Genomic DNA, 17,576 nt, shown 5'->3' with positions numbered 1-17,576 from the left:
AAAATTAGTGCATTAATTAAATTTATAGTAATTGTTCATTCTCATAACATTACATTTTGTTTTATCAAGGTTACATTATTTTTGACTAATTAAGCTTTTTTATTATAGCTAAGCTATATTGTCCAACAATATCATCTCCAACATTTTTCATCATAGTGGTATAAATTTTGACTGAAATTAATATATGGTGTCTTATAAATTTCACCTTGATCTCCACCTTATTGAAACATGATGTCATTAATAGATCAGTGCATGCTAAAGCATCAAACAACAAAGATATTACATTATAAAATGCCTATAAAAATTTTACTAGCCACTCTTTATAGTCTCCTCGTGCATACACAATAGAATGGTACTACAAAGTCCACTCTCTTCCCATACATCACTTTCTCCTCTTTCTCTTTCTAAAATGATAAATTTATGTTCAATAATAAGAGTCTACTCTCTCTCCTATTTCTTCTCTCTCTTCACACGCATAACTCTCTTTCTCCTCACGTACATACTCTGTTTTATGATGATATAAATCATCATCATCATCTTTTCCAATGTTCCTCCTTTCATTTCATCAACCATAGTTGTTTTATGATCCAATTTTTTCATAGTTTCTGGCTTTATTTCCTCCTCAAATATATTTTTCATTGGTAAAATTTTATATAATGTATGTATAAATATATGTTATAACAAAAAAAGATATATATATATGTATATAAATTAGTCTAATTAATTAGCCAACCAAACATACGCACCATCTTACTCATTAATCAGTATTATTATCTCATCATTTTTTGTTGTTATATATATCCTCATTTCTTGTTGTTATATGATGGATTGTAAGTCCTTATATGTCCAAATCACATTGTGTAGCCATATATATACACATTATGCTATCCCTTTCAAATAACAGTCTCCTTCAAAACTCCTGTATAAAATACTTTAAGTGCATTTGTTGCATAATTCTAGATTTAGCATATATATACATATATACGCACACAGAAACCTACATTTAACATATATATTCATAGCATATTTTATTTCATAAAGATTAAAAATAAAAATCTCACAATATATATATACATAAAACGTAACAGAATTTAGAGATACTTTAGATTGATAATGGCAGAAGAGAGGTAGAGGGGAGTGGAGCTGAGAGAAAGATAATAAATGGCTTTAGTTTTTAGGATTTTGGAGGAGAACTTTCACAAAATGGAGAAAACGATATTTTCTCGTTTTTCATTTTGCATTGTAAAGTCTGGATATTGATTTGGATTTGATTTTACAAAATAACTTATCAATCACTTATTTTGATGGGACCCACAAACTTTAAGTTTTCAAAACTATAAAATTGAACCCAAATTAGATACCAATCACACCCTAAAAAAAATTATTGTCCAAAATATGGTAATATGACAAATAAAGAAGGTGAAATCATAATAATTAATGAATAATAGCATTATGGTAAATAAAAAAAAGTAGAATTTATTGTGTGTCAAATTTGGCTCATGCTATATCTTGTACCAAATTTGTCACAACTTTTAGCATGTGTCAAATCGCACATTTTTTAGCGTTATATTATTTATATATAATATAATGTTTTAGATTAAATAATGTGACAAAGTGTGGGTCACACATTGTAACACAAAAATACATGAGAGTTACAATTTTGGAGTAACAAATTTGTAACTCTAAAATATTACACAATAATGTGTAGATTGTAAGAGCATCTCCAATAGAGTGTCAAAAATATGGTGCATTGATATATTTAGCACATTTTAGTAAAAGTATCATCCCAATGGTGTTCTAAAAAGTGTACCAAATTTAGCACATGTTAAAAGTTATGTCAAATTTGGCACAAGAGATAGCATTGGTCAAATTTGCCACAACAATAAATGTTCCTTTTTATTTACTATATTGTCACTAATTTATTAATTAACAATTAATGTCTAACCATATTACTTTTTTTATTCATTTTTTTACAATATAAAATGAAAAGGATATTAATTTTTGTATATTATCAATAAATATTTAATAAATTGTTCATTTTTTTCAGTTAATTTGCATCTTGTGGATTAGAGCACATTGACAAATATTGAGCCAAATATGACATTGACTCTTTTTTTCTACCAAATTTGGCACAAAATTTACATCTTGCATTGGAGATGGTCTAAATTACACTTTTGAGTTTGAATTTCACAAAGCCATAATGTGATATGACTTTTGGAGATGTGATTTTAACTCTCATTATATATATGGAGGTTACAAAATCATGTGGAAAAGGATTTGAGACGTTTTAGAAAATGCAAAATTGGAGAGGCTGCAACAGCCCAGTGGTCGCGGCCACGGCCATGCATGTCCGAGGACGCGGCCTAGGGTGCTGATAGCCAATTCCAATTTTTTTTTTCTTTCTAATTTGAACGGTCCTAACATCCCAAGTAATTCTCAAATCTTCATTTTAATTCCATAAACACCCAAATAAACATTGGTAACAACCATGGGGTTGGTGGAATTTGAAATTCAATGGTATCTCAAAACTAGAGCACTTTACTAGAATTACACCAAAAAACTAGAGCACTTTGCTAGGAGTCTAATACCCACTTGTAAGGCACATCATTTTCTATCCACTAGAGCACTTTGCTAGAATTACACCAAAAAACTTATTTATTCCAGAGAGTTATTTCCATTTATGAGAGTTCCATTAGTGCTTGAGATATGGGGAAATAAGCTTTTGGACAAAAGTTGTAAACATTGTTCAAGTTGGTGATCCCCAATGCTTTTGTAATGTCCTCCTAATCAAGGATCGTTATACTGTGTACTTTTAATAGTGTCAGACTTGCTAATCAAGTCCCTTGGGTATAAACGTGTAACTAAGGTTAGTGACAAGAGTTAGGGTTAAAAATTTTGGTCAAAGGGAAATGTTGACTTTTCATTTAAAAGTTTAGTATATACATGGGATCCCAAAATAACATAAAAAAATGTTTAAAAGGGTTATATACAAGTCCAAAATACAAGCCAAACTGACCTAGGCGGCAAAATAAGGGATACAACCCTAGTTCCTCCAAGATAACCTAAGTCGTGGTGGTCAAGCAGTCGCATATGTACACGCCGCCACCGAAGCTCTCCAACTCATGGCTACTCCAGCTTCCCTTTCCCCTTACCTACACCAAATAGCACATGTGAGATGAGACTCATCAAGAAAACTTAAACATGTGGATAACATAGTAAATACAGATTCCAGATGCATATCTAGCATGCACAGCAATAATAACCTACTCATGCATGCATACCATTAGTAATAAATGTTTATAGGATCATTATGGGGCCCGCCCGCTGCCCTAAATAGGTGACCATAGAGTTAACCATGGGCCCTCTGCCCTAGCTATGTGACCATAGAGTCACCCGGGGCCCTTTGCCCTAGCTTTGAGTAACTAGCCATAGAGTTAGTTAAGCGCTTTGTTTCTTTCCAAACGACCATAGGCTCGGCCAATGTGATTATATGTCCCTGATTGGGCCTAAGTCTCTCAACCAAAGCACTATTGCCGCCCTTGACTAATAAGTAAATGCCTTAACCAGATTTTCAGACAACCAAATAAACAGATAACTAGACGCAGATAAGCATACCTCAGACAATACAAGTATGCATACATATTAATCATATATCTCAACCAATTAAATACAAACAAAGTATTAACTATGTTCCTTAATGAGGTCGAGCCCTAATACACATACAATGCAAACAAGTGTATATCATTTAACAATAATCCGGATACAGAGCATTCAAGCATGCATAATCAATGATCACAATCATAATCTTAATCATGTTCATTCTCAAGGGCCCGATCCCTATTCATAATTATATATAACAACCGGGCCAAGCCCTAATCACTTATATCATGTATTGGGTGCAGTTTTCTTACCTCAGGTCCAAGTGCAATGTATAATAAGAACGACCCTCGAGCACGATCCCAGTTTCGAGCTCCTAGCGGTAACCTAGTCACAACCATAATATAGAATCCCATCAATAACGAGCGAATAAAGGCTTTCGGACCGAGTCCTAGCCTCTGGGACGTCGAATTCTACTAAACCGGGTAGTAAAATTGATCCCAAGCCGTTAAGTTTGAGTTCCTGTCACTTAAAACCTAATTTTCCCAATCTCCCTTATGCATGCCGCTACGCCCCCTTATGGGTCGCAGCGCGCCTCAAGTCAGAATGCCCCTACGGCCACAAACCCAGGGACACGTGCCGCGACTCAGCCTTGAAGGGTTGCGGCACGCCTAGGCAAAACAAGAAACCCCATGCCCTAGGTTCATGCTGGTCGCACGCGCGACCCTACGAACCCATATTTTCCAGCTTTCTTCCTCAGCCAAATCCTACTAAAATCATCCCAAATAATTCCCGAAACCATAATTCAATCCCAAAACAGTATCAACATATTACCAGCATTAAAACCTAGCTCTAAACTTGCCCAAAACCCCATCAAATCTTCAAATCACTACCTTGAGCCACAAGCTCAAGAACACCTCTAAAACAAAGACAAAATTGAATTAAAACAGGGATTAGAGCTTACCTCAGCTGTGATTCAAGACCTCCTAGCTACATCCAAGCAAGCTCTAGAGCTAAGCCTTCAATTTCCTAAGTTTTCAGCCTTTAATTCCCTTAGTTTCCTCAAAGATTCACCAACAAAGATGAGAGAGAGAGAGAGAGGAGAACGAGTGAGAGGGAGAGAGAGAAAGCTGAGAGTGTGTTTGCTGAGTGTTTTTTCTATTTTGTGAAGTTACTTAGAGTTCAAGTAACTCTAAGTAAATCCCGAGGCTCGGAGTACCAAAAACGTCCTCGAGGGTAAAATGGTCAAAATTCTCAAACTTCCCTCCTAATCTCACTAACACCGAATATATCTCAAGTAGTTACTAAATCCTTTAGTTTATTTGTATCTTTTTTCTTATAGAGTTACCGTTTCTATTATTCTATTCATCTACTCATTCTCTATTTACTTGTAATTTTTCAATAGAGTTGTAAATTTATTTAATCAATCATCTTATCAATTGTATCTTTTTTTTCTAGAGCTGTATTTGTTTTTCCTATTTTCCATTGGAACAATATTATTATTTCTAACATTCAAAAGCTTATCCTTTTGTTTGTTTCAATGGAAGGAGAGACCATCAAGATCATGAACCAAGACCTAGTGAGGTTGGGTAGGTTTGATGGGTCCAATTTCACTAGGTGGCAAGACAATGTGAGATTCATCTTGACCACACTCAAGATTGCCTACCTCCTTGAGTCCACCCTTGAACCTCTCCCAGCGCCAACCGACAAGGAACACCTGAGGTGAAAAGTGCTAGAACCAAGAGGAAGGAGGACAGTATCCTATGCAGGGGTCATATCCTCAACACTCTATTTGATAAGCTCTATGACCTCTACACCGAGACAAAGTCGCCAAAGGAGATACGGGATGCCCTTGAGACCAAATTCAAGGCAAAAGAGGAAGGTACCAAAAAGTTTTTGATTTCTCAATACATTGATTTCAAATTTTTTGGTGATAAACTTATTCTTCTTCAAATTCATGAGCTTCAAATAATTGTTAATGTAACGTCCTAAATTACCTAATAAGGCTTAGGGCCTTGATTAGGGGGCCAGGATGGAAAATTATGGAAATTATATGATTATGTGATATATATATATGTGTGTATCATTATATGATTATGTGAGTTATATTATAATATGGCTTGATATGCATGTTTAGGTGTATTAAATATGCATGTGGGATCATTTCTGATTACAAGGGTTTTTGTAAGTTAGCCCGTTATGGGTATATTTATCATATATGTGTGAGACCACATCATTATGTAGATATATTTGAGTTACTTAGCATGAGGCGATCCTAGGGAGCAAGCTAGTGGGAAAGTCACAACAAGACTAATACTTGACTCGGGGTGAGTCAAGGGGTATATTGAGTACTTAATACATTACCAGAATCAGGTAATAGGGAAATTATTTGGTAATTATTTGAGGATATTAGAAATAACGGTAATTTGTGAAACACTAATTATGATTGACAGGATAAGTGGCAAATGACAAGTTTACCCTTGAGGAGCTGTGAGAGAGGAATTTGGCCCTAGGGGCATTATGGTCATTTTAGTGCAAATATAGTGACTTAGTCACTCTTCCCTTCAGCAATAGAAAACCCCCAGAACAAAACAGAGTAGCTTTCCCTCTCTTTTCTTCTCTCACTCGAATCTACTATCTCTCTCTCTCTCTCTCTCAATCATTCTCTCTCTTTCTCTCTATCATTGGTGTTTGAATTTTTGGAGGAAAGCTAAGGAAATTCAAGGCTTAGCCTTGGGGTTAGTTTAGTTGTAGCTAAGAGGACATAATCACAGCTGAGGTTATCTCTAGGGGCTCGGAATCGGGGTCGTGCTTGAGGGACGTTTATTGGTAACATGTGCTTAGACTAAATGTAAGAAAATTGCACCCAATATGTGATACATGTGATTATGGCTTGGCCCGAAATATTGAAAAGGAATATGAATAGGGCATGAACACCTGAAAATGTGCATGATTATAATTATGCTTGTGATTATTGATTAAGCATGTCGAATGCTTTATATTTGGATATTTGACATATAATATATGCATGTTTGCATTATCTTATTAAGAAAGGCTTGACTTATGAGTCAAGGATGGCAATAGCGCTAAACGCTGGTTGTGAAGCATTGATTTATTAGCCAAGGGCGGCAATAGCGCTGAGCGTTGGTCGAGGTGGTTATGCTTAACTAGGAGTGCATTATACGCTTGACCAACCTATTGGTCGTGAGAAAACTAGAGTGTTAGGTACGCTGGGCTAGCTCCAAGGCTAGTTATATAGAGGATAGGGAGATGGGCCTCGGGGTGACTTATTAGTCCCATATCCTAGGGCTAGGCCCCAACATTGACTCATTAGTCAAGGACGGTCTTTGCACGTTGAGTGCTGGTCGTAAAGCATTGACTTATTAGTCAAGGATGACCTTAGCATGTTGAGTGATGGTCGTAAAGCATTGACTTATTAGCCAAGGATGGCCTTAGCACATTGAGTGCTGGTCGAAAAGCATTGACTTATGAGTCAAGGACGACAATAGCATGCTGAGCGCTAGTCGATATGGTTTATGCTTGGCCGACCTATCGATCGGGGAAAACTCAGCGCTAGGTACACTGGGCCAGCTCCAAGGCTGGTTATACAGAAGACAGGGCAAAGGGCCCCGGGGTGACTCATTAGTCCCATATCCTAGGGCGTTGAACCAGTATAATTTATTAATCATGTGTTTGGGCGCTGAGCCCCAGTATGATTCCATAATCATGTATTTTGGGCATTGGACCTCGATATGATTCATTGATGGTTATCCTGGGCTATTGACCCATATGACGTTGTAGTCATTTATATGGATGGTATGCATGCATGAGTATGGTTATTACTGCTAGGCATGCTTATTATGATTTAGTAATATGTTATTAACTGCTTATGAGCATGTTTAAGTTTTCTTGTTAAGTCTTGGCTCATGGGTGCTATATGGTGCAGGTAAAGGGAAAAGAAAGTTGGACCATCCTTGAGTTGGAGAGCTTAGGTGACCATGTGTACATATGCGGCTGCTCGACCAGCACGACCGAGGGTTGAAAGAGGAGCTAGGGTCAAACCCTATTTTGCCGCTTAGGTCGGCAGGTTGTAACTTTATATTGTAATTAACCTTTTAAATGTATTTTGGGATCCAATGTATAAAGTAAACGTTTGTATCTTTGACCAAAATTTTTAACCCTAAACCATTAATCACACTTAGTCACACGGTTATGGCCAAATGGCTCGTTTAGCACTATTTAAAATACACAGTGTAACGGTCCCTAAATAATATGGCATTATAGTTAACAAATTGAAATTACTAAAGATTGAGCTTCCCGAGGCCTTTCAAGTTGATGCTATAGTGGCAAAATTACCACCAACTTGGATGAGCTATAGGAAAAGAATCCTTCATAAAAATGAGGGTTATTCTTTGGAGGAAATCCAAAAGCATATTCAAATTGAGTAGGAATTGATATGTTGAGACAAACTTATGGATGGGTCTAATGGAGAGACTTCCAAAGCAAATATGGTGTCACAACCAAAACATCTCAAAAAGAAAGGGAAAGGAAAAAAGGGAACGGAGAATCCTTTGGGTCCAATAACCAACCCAAACAAGTTTAAGGGCGAGAAAGGTCATTGCTTTGTGTGTGGGAAAAATGGTCATTATGCTAGAGAGTGCAGACATAGAAATGACCAACAAGGCCCAAATTCTCTAATGTGGCTTAGTGCCTGGATTAGGGGGCCAGGAGGGCCATAATTGATTTAATATGTGATTATATGCATGATTATGTGAGTTACATTATTATATAATGGTATTTGCATGCATGTGGGCCCACTTCTTATAAGAATGACATTTTCGTAATTTTGGTCGTTGAGGACGTATTTGTATATTTATGTGCATGTATGTGATATATGGGTGGGACCACATTATTATGTGGATATGTTTGAGCTATTTGGCATGAGACGATCCTAGGAAGCAAGTTAGTCGTTTGGTCATAATGGGATTAATTACCGGGCTCGGGGTGAGCCTAGGGGTAAATTGGTGTTTAGTACATTACCGGGGATGAACGGGTAATGGGATATGATTTAATAATTATTTGAGGATATTGGGAATGGTGGGAATTGGAGGACGTTATTATGATTAACGGGATAGGTGGGAAATGACAATTTTGCCCTTGCTTAGTTTTGAAGTTTTTAGATGGCCCTAGGGGCAATTTGGTCATATGGACCATTAGATAAACTCAGCCAAGGAAGGTTGTAGAATTACACAGGCTGAAAACAGAGGTTCTTCTCTCTCACTCTTGATCACTTTTCTCTCTCTCTCTCTCTCTCTCTCTCTCTCTCTCTCTCTCTCTCGGTTTGGAATTTTGAAGCAAGCTAGAAGATTAAGCTTGGGGATTTGAGGCTTGAGAGTTTAGGATTGTGTTGCAACAATTGAAAGGTGTTAATTCGCAATTGAGGTAAGGAATTCTAAGTTTAAAACTTTAGTTTTACTCTGTTTTTAAGGTGGTTTGTAAGTTGATAATTGGGCCAGGCATGGTTTTAGTTAGTTTTGAGCGCGGGTTTTTGAACCGTAAGGCTCGGGATCGAATCTACTAACCGTTTTAGTAGGATTCGAGGTCCCGGAATCTGGGTTTTAGTCCATGAACCTTTTATTACTTATTTTATTGATGAGATTTCATATTTAATTATGATTAGGTGACCGCTAAGGGCCTAAGGACAGGATCTTTCTCAAGGGTCATTCTTTATTTATTTTACGCTCAAGTTTGAGGTAAGAAAATTGCACCCAATATGTGACATGCATGATTATTTATGAGCGTGTTAAGTGCTCTATATTTTGACATTGGTTGCATTGTAAATGCATGGCAGCATTGTTTACTTGTGAATGACATTGACTTATTAGTCAGAAACGGCAATGGTGTTTAGTACTGGTCATGAAGCTCTGACTTATTAGTCATCATTGGCAACGATATTGAGCACTAGTCGTGTGGAATTGACTTATGAGTCAAGAGCAACATTAGCATATTAAATGCAAGCCAAAATGATTAGATATAATCAACATGAGCATTAAATGCTTGATCGACCTATTGGTCGAAGAAAACTAAAGCACTTGGCTAGTGTATGACTAGTTACTCAGAGTCAGGGCTAAAAGACTCAGGTGACTTGATAGTCACATGGCTTAGGGTGCAGGACCCCAGAGAGACTTATTAATCATATTTTTAGGGCGCAGAACCCCAAAGAGAGACTTATTAGTCATCTATTTAGGGCGCAGGACCCCAGAATGACTTACTAGTCATCTATTTAGGGCGCAGGTCCCCAGAATGACTTAATAGTCAATAATTCAGGGCGCAGGACCCCGGAATGATTACAGGATCATTTAATGTTATTTGTATACATGCAGTAAAAAGTTTTCTTGCTGGGCCTTGGCTCACGGGTGCTATGTGGTGCAAGTAAAGGGAAAGAAAAGCTTGCCCAACCTTGAGTGGAGAGCTTAGGTGGCGATGTGTACATATCCGGCCGCTTGACCACCACGGCCAAGGTGTTTCTCAGGGGAACTAGGGTTTAACCCTATTTTTTCCGCTTAGGTCGGCAGATTGTAACTTTTGAACTGTAATGACCATTTTTTATTGTAAATAACTTTGTAAACATTTTTATGGGATCCCATGTAAACTTTAATGTTTTTAATAAAACATATCCATTCCTTTTGACCAATATTTTTCACCCTGGCCCATTAATGACACTTAGATGCAAATTTATGGCCTAATGACTTGTTTAGTGAGTTAAGAACTATTTAAAGTACACAGTGTGATGATCTTGGCTAACCAGAGCGTTACAAGGACCTAAGGTGAATGCAACCAAAGATGAGAACATTGTTGCTACCCTTAGTTAGGTGAATGTGGTCCAAGGCAATGTGAAGGGGTGGTGGTATGACACATGTGCCACCATTTATGTCACCTATGACAAATCATTGTTCAACACCTTTGAAGAGTAAAAGGGAAACCATGAGATTTAAATGGGCTATGAGGGAAAATCCAAGGTACTTGGCAAAGGTACCATTGAAGTCTTTTTCACCTTCGCCAAGAAAGTCACATTAGTGAATGTATTTTATGTTCCTGAAATGAGTAAAAACTTGGTAAGTGGAGATTTGCTAGGCAAACCCAGCATTAAAGTCGTTTTTGAGTCTGGTAAATTTATTCTTATCAAATCAAATGTATTTCTGGGAAAGGGGTACTCTTGTGAGGGTATGATCAAGTTGTGCACCAATGATGTAACTTTCAATGTTATCAATAAATATGTTAATTCCGCTTATATTGTTGAGTATGATTCTTTATTTTTATTGCATCTTAGACTATCATATATATGTTTTTTAACCATGAAAAGAGTAGTTAAATGTGGTATGATTGCATGCAATATTAAAATCTATGGAAAATTTGAAACATGTGTTAAGGCTAAGATGATAAAGAAACCATTTCCTAGGTAGAAAGATCATCTAATTTACTTGATTTAATCCATAGTGATCTTTGTGAATTAAATCGTGTTTTAACTAAAGGTGGTGAAAGGTATTTTCTTACTTTTATAGATGATTTTAGTAGATATACCTATGTGTTTCTTTTAAAGCATAAATATTAGAATTTTGATACTTTTAAAGTTTACAAATTGGAAGTTGAAAATCAACTTAATAAAAAGAATAATGTGTTAAGAAGTGATAGAGAAGGAGAGTACTTCTCTAATGAATTCAATGCATTTTGTGAAGAAAATTGCATAATTCATGAGTGCACCGCACCATATACACCACAACACAATGGTGTTGTCAAAAGGAAAATTTAACTTATCTATAGATGATAAATTCTATGTTGGTGTTTTTAAATTGAATTTCAACTTATGGGGTGAAGCATTGTTAACCGCTTGTCACATTCTTAATCGAGTACCGATGAAGAAAAATGAGATATCTCCATATGAGTTATGGAAAGGAAGAAAACCCAATATAGGGTACTTCAAAGCGTGGGGGTGTCATGCATATTGCAAGAAAATGAACCTAATAGAACAAGGTTAGGTTCAACAGTCATAAAGTGTGCTTTTGTTGGTTATGCCAACAGTGGTAAAGTTTATAGGCTATTAGACCTAGAGTCTAATGTTGTGATAAATCTTAAGAAGTTGAATTTTTTGAGAACATGTTATGTGACAACAATTCTCAAGCTTCAACGTTTCTAAAGGAAAAATTGTTATATGGGAACAATTCTCAAACATCTACTTCCAAAAATGATTCTCAAGAGGAGAATTCTCAAAGGAATGTGGAGCAACCCATTGAACTAAGAAGAAGTCAAAGGGTCACAAGAGAGAAAATTCTAGGATTGGATGAGATAGATTCTCAACGGATTTCTTTCTACATGGCAGAAGGAAATAGAGAAGAAGTCATTAGGAAAATTCCAATTGTACTTCTTGTTGAGGATATTCCTAAGACTTATAGAGAAGTCATGTAATCAAGAGATAGTGAATTTTGGAAATACACCATCAATGATGAGATGGATTTCATTCTTTCCAATAACACTTGGGAATTAGTAGACCTCCCACCGAGGACTAAGCCAATTGGGTGTAAGTGGGTATTTAGGAGGAAATACTGTAACGTCTTGCGTTTTCGGGTACCTTTAAACGACTCGGGTCGAGATTTTTTCCCCCGGGTTAAGAATATTATTTTAAATAATATTATATTTTGTTTGTAAGTATTCCATGAGTTATTTCTAGCCAAAATATGAATTTTGTGATTTTAAAAGTCATGATAAGACTTTCGGTCCTGAACCGACACAAAAACCCTGATCGGGTAAAAATCTCGGAAAATAAAATGAAAAGTTATGGCAATTATATTTTGGGCATAAAATACATTCATAAAAGTTAAAGTTTGGTCAAAAATAATAAACCTAAAAGAAAATGGAAATTTTAAGGCATTTTGTGTTAAATGCCTAATTTTGCCGAAATGGGAAATTTTATTCCATGAATGGACCTTATGTTAAATTTTATTTTGTGATTAATTAAATTAAATATGAGAGACATTTAATTTAATTAATTAATATTAAGTTTGGTGATTAAAACTTAATGAGAGTAAAAATAGTGTAGAAAGTCAAATTGGGTTTTTCTTCTTATGAAATAATTGTTCACCATTAAATATATATATATATAAAACATAGAAAAAGTGAAATGGTGGCCGGCCATGTGACTCTTTTAAAAGTGTGAACAAAAAATAATTGAGTTTAAATCTCATTTAATTAAATGTTAGGGATAAAAGCAAGTGGGTAAAACACTTGAGTGTTTTTAGGATAAATTAGAGTTGTATAAACTCTTCTAACCTCCCCCTAAGAACCGACCACTCACTTTTACTCTCTCACTATCATCTTTTTTTTAAACTCTCTCAAGTTGTCTCTCAATATTCAACCTCAAGAACACCAAGGAAACTTGGAGGCTAAGTCTTGGTCTAGGAAGGGTTTTCCCTAAGGTAAAGTTTCATTAATCTAGACTTTTGTAAAGTTTTAAGCATAGAGTTTCAAATAGCTAATTAACTATGTTGTTGGGGGAAGTTGGTTAGGGTTTTTGAAAGGTTTTGAAGGAGTCAAAGCTAATAGGAAGGTCCAAACCTTAAGCAAGAACACCAAAAAGGTAAAAAGTTTACTTTTGATGATTTTGTTGTAGGGTTTTTAGTTTTAAGCATTATTTTGTATATTTAATGCTTAAAGTTTCTTGTTGGTGATGTAATAAGGTTATGTTAGTTGTTTAATAATTTTTATGATGCTTGTGTATTGATTTTTGAAAATGGGAACCAAAACCCCCAAGGGTTTTATAGGATACCCTAAAACAAAACATGTTTTGAGCTGTGACTTCCAAGGAGTCAAGCAGCCACTGTATATTGGTTTTGTAAAATTAAATTGTACTGTGATGTTGTTGAGATTGAGTACATAAAATTGAGCATTTGAAACACAAAAAAATGTTTAGAAATGAGTAAGTTATGCTATTTCAAAGTTTAGGTAAAAAATTGTTTTTTCGTATTCTTATTTTCAGAACCAAGTTTGGACAGCCACTGTATAGGGCAAATGAACCCTGTTTTTTCTAAAATTTTGTGAACATATTTTTGGCATAACCTAGTATTCCACTGTAAAATTTGGTATGAAAATATTGAACGGTTTGAAAATTATTAATTATCAAAGTTTGGAAAAAAATAAGGACTTGAAAATAAGGTAATTTTTACCTCATTGTTGGAAAATGATTTCACCAATAAAAAATGCTCATTTTGACCTAAGATTTTACAAAGACCTAAATGACATAACAAAAATGGAATGGGAAAATTTTGGTAACAATTGGGTAAGTAAATTTCAATTTATGAACTAACGAAGTATGTAGTTAAAAATGTAAAAAATAGGTTTTTCACACTTAGTGTAAAAATGAGATTTTGGAACATAAGGTAAAAAGTAAAATTTTGCTTATTTCAAGATATAAATTGGTAAGTCTTGAAAACATATTTTCACTAAAATTACCCCTTTGAGTTTAAATGAATTATTTTTATTAAAGAGTTTTTATTCTTTTTAAAAATAAGAGATTTAATTTATTAATAGTTAATAAATTAAAAGAGGGTTTAAAACCCTATATTTTGAGAAAATAATTAAATGAATTATTTTTCTAGTAAGTAAAATTGATTAATTGATTTTGGAAAATTTATTTAGTCAAGATGGGAAATTTTTAACGGTTTTCCTAATTATGATAAATTAGGCAATTTTCTTAAAACGGTTTTTAGATATTAAAATCTTAAGAAAAATAAAAGGAAAATTTAAGAGTTTATTTTCTTTAAAAATAATTAAGGAATTTATTAGTATTTTCTGGATATAATATCGGCTAAAATCTTACATATTTTAACCGACTAGTCGAAAGTGCGGGTTAATAGCGATATCTTGAAAGAATAAGATTTTTAGCAGATTGTGGGAAAATACCATTGTGATACCCGAGCCTAGGTATCGAGACCTTAGCATAGGTCTCCCCGAGACTTAGGGTTTAGTCTCGAATATTTTGTATGACTATCCTTAATAGGTTTAAAACCAAATAAGGATTATAAATCCTTACAAATGACTTTTATTAAAATGACCAAACTGCCCAAAATAATAATAATGAATTATGAGTGCCATAATTAATCCGAGTATACTGTATGGATAACTACAGTATTGGCTAAGCGTAACTGGACTGAACGTTGGAGGGTGAAAACCTACTGAGCGCTAAGGACTCAAAGTAAGTCAACTTATATTGTATGGCTGTAACATGAAACAATTATTGTATTGTATGTTAGTATAGGGATACATGTACATATATACCTTGTCGTAGAAAGTTTCTTAGAGACGTTAGTCTAGTGGGTGCTGAGTTAGAAAATATGAACGGTAGATGTCCGTCATACTCTAGATGTCTGATCCCCGTCACACTGCTTGATTTTATTTATGTCCGGTTCATTACCGCGATGAGTGGCCATGAGATGAGGATAAGTTGGTTAAACCTAGGGGCGCCAAAATAAATGGGACCTAGGGGCCCTCATGCTTACTTAATCATTGGACGGTTAGAATCCGAGCAAGTGCTCTGATAAGTTATTCCCGCATAGCAGCCGTGAATATTGGCCATTCAGTGAGAGTGCCTAGAGATACTAGGGGTTGCCAAGATTTGAGTGAGGCTGAACACCCTAGGGGCAACTGCTCACCAGCACCACTGATTAACATAGAAGTCTCCGTAAAACCGTGTAAATTGGATTACACTCTTGGATAAGTAGCGATGCCCTAGGTAACATGTTAGTTACCATTGTTGAGGATATTTATTGGCTAGATCTTAGTGTGGAGACTCGATTCTCTTTTACAGATTAGCAATTATGTTGGAGGGCGCGTTACACCTGAATTGATGGAAATTGTAGAGCGTTGGTCTCGAATTATATTGTGATATAATATATCTGCTTGCTCTGGGATTTTCTGAGTGCAGGGATATAATTGTTGATAAGATATAGTTGTGATATAATATATCTGCTTGTTCTGGGATTTTCTGAGTGCAGGATTTTATCTAGTTATGAATTAATTTATCATTGGTTGTCAGGCATGACCATAAGTTTGCCAGGATGCCTTAGCATTCTTGAAATTGATTGTGTAGGGTCCGGAACCCTAATTCTCTACATGCTTTGTTTGAAAGTTGATCTTACTAAGCGTTTTCGCTTACCTAGTTGTTTCATGTTGTAGGTAAGAGCAAGGGCAAGGCAGAGCAGTGAGCGCTGGAGTCTTCCTTGCAAATGTACATGTGGACCAACCTTTTGGGAAGCCGTTTTACTTTTGGAAATGTTGTGTAATTTTCCTAAACTAGGCTCACTCTACTCTTTTTAAAACATGTTTGTAACTAAAGGTTAAGTATGGCCATACGACTTTTTAAAAAGTTTTTTTTTTTATGGGTTTTTGAGACATTTTGTTAAATGAAAACATTTATATTTCCGCATTATCGAGTCTTGAAAATCTGAGTCGTTACAAATACCACACCGATGGCACTTTTCAAACCTTTAAAGCTAGATTAGTAGCTAAAAAGTTTAGGCAAAAGGAGCGTATTGGTTATTTTGATACCTATGCGCATGTTGCAAGAACAACTTCAATAAGAATTATGTTCGCTTTGGCTTCTCTACACAACTTGTATGTTCATCAAATGGATGTCAAAGTGGCATTCCTTAATGTTGACCTTAATGAGGAGGTCTAAATGGAACAACCCGAAGGGTTTGTCCTACCAAAATATGAACATAAAGCGTGTAGACTTGTAAAATCCTTATATGGATTGAAACAAGCTCTAAAGGAATGGCATGAGAAATTCGATCAAGCCATTTTGTCTAATGGATTTAGACATAACAATGGAGACAAATGTTTGTATTCCAAAACTTGTAAGGGATATGTGATCATTGTTTGTCTATATGTAGATGACATGCTTATCTTAAGTGGTAGCACGAAAGGGATAATAGAAACAAAGAGGTTTCTATCATCAACCTTCAAGAAGAAAGATCTTGGAGAAGCTGATACCATACTTGGTATCGAAGTGAAGAAAAATAGTGGGGGTTTTGCTTTGGGACAAGCCCACTATATTGAGAAAGTATTGAAAAAATTTAACCATCTCAAGGTTAAAGAAGCCAATACTCCATTCGACCATAGTGTAAAACTAGAGAAGAATGACGGAAGAGCGGTGGCTCAATTGGAATACGCAAGTGCTATAGAGAGTCTTACGTATGTCGCCCAATGTACTAGACCTAATATAGCATTTGCAGTAAGTAAACTTAGTAGGTTTACAAGTAATCCAAGTATGAATCATTGGAAGGCTATTGGGAGAGTCATAAGTTACCTTAAGAAAACCAAAGGACTAAGCCCTCACTACTCCAAATTTCCTTCATTCTTAGAAGGGTATACGGATGCAAGTTAGATATCCAATCTTGGGGACAACTTGACCACCACTATTTGGGTATTTGCACTTGGTGGGGGTGCAATTTCTTAAGGTTCCAAAAACAAACATGTATATTTCACTCTACTATGAAAGTAGAGTTCATAGCTCTAGCTGCCACCGACAAAGAGGGTGAATGGTAAAGAGATCTCTTAATAGATATTCCTCTCATCGAAGAGAATGTATCCACCATATTGATACATTGTGATAGCCAGGAAACATTGGCTTGGGCATACAGCGGAGTGTATAATGGGAAGTCTATATACATTAGTCTAAGACATGGATATGTAAGAGAATTGATTCAAAGAGAAGCCATCTCAATATCCTATGTGAGAACAAGTGAAAACTTGGTGGATCCTTTCACTAAGCCACTAACGAGAGATTTAGTGGCTGCCTTGTCTCGAGGAATGAGACTTAAACAACTTAAAGAGATTCACGATAGATGGTAACCTATCTTAACACTAGTTACTTAACAAGTGTTGGGTTCAATATGTAATAACAAGTTAATCAAGTGAATATTAGTAGT

The sequence above is a fragment of the Humulus lupulus genome, chromosome 8 (genome assembly GCF_963169125.1).
Source record: "Humulus lupulus chromosome 8, drHumLupu1.1, whole genome shotgun sequence".
Taxonomy (NCBI): Eukaryota; Viridiplantae; Streptophyta; class Magnoliopsida; order Rosales; family Cannabaceae; genus Humulus; species Humulus lupulus.
This window is presented reverse-complemented; position numbering follows the sequence as displayed.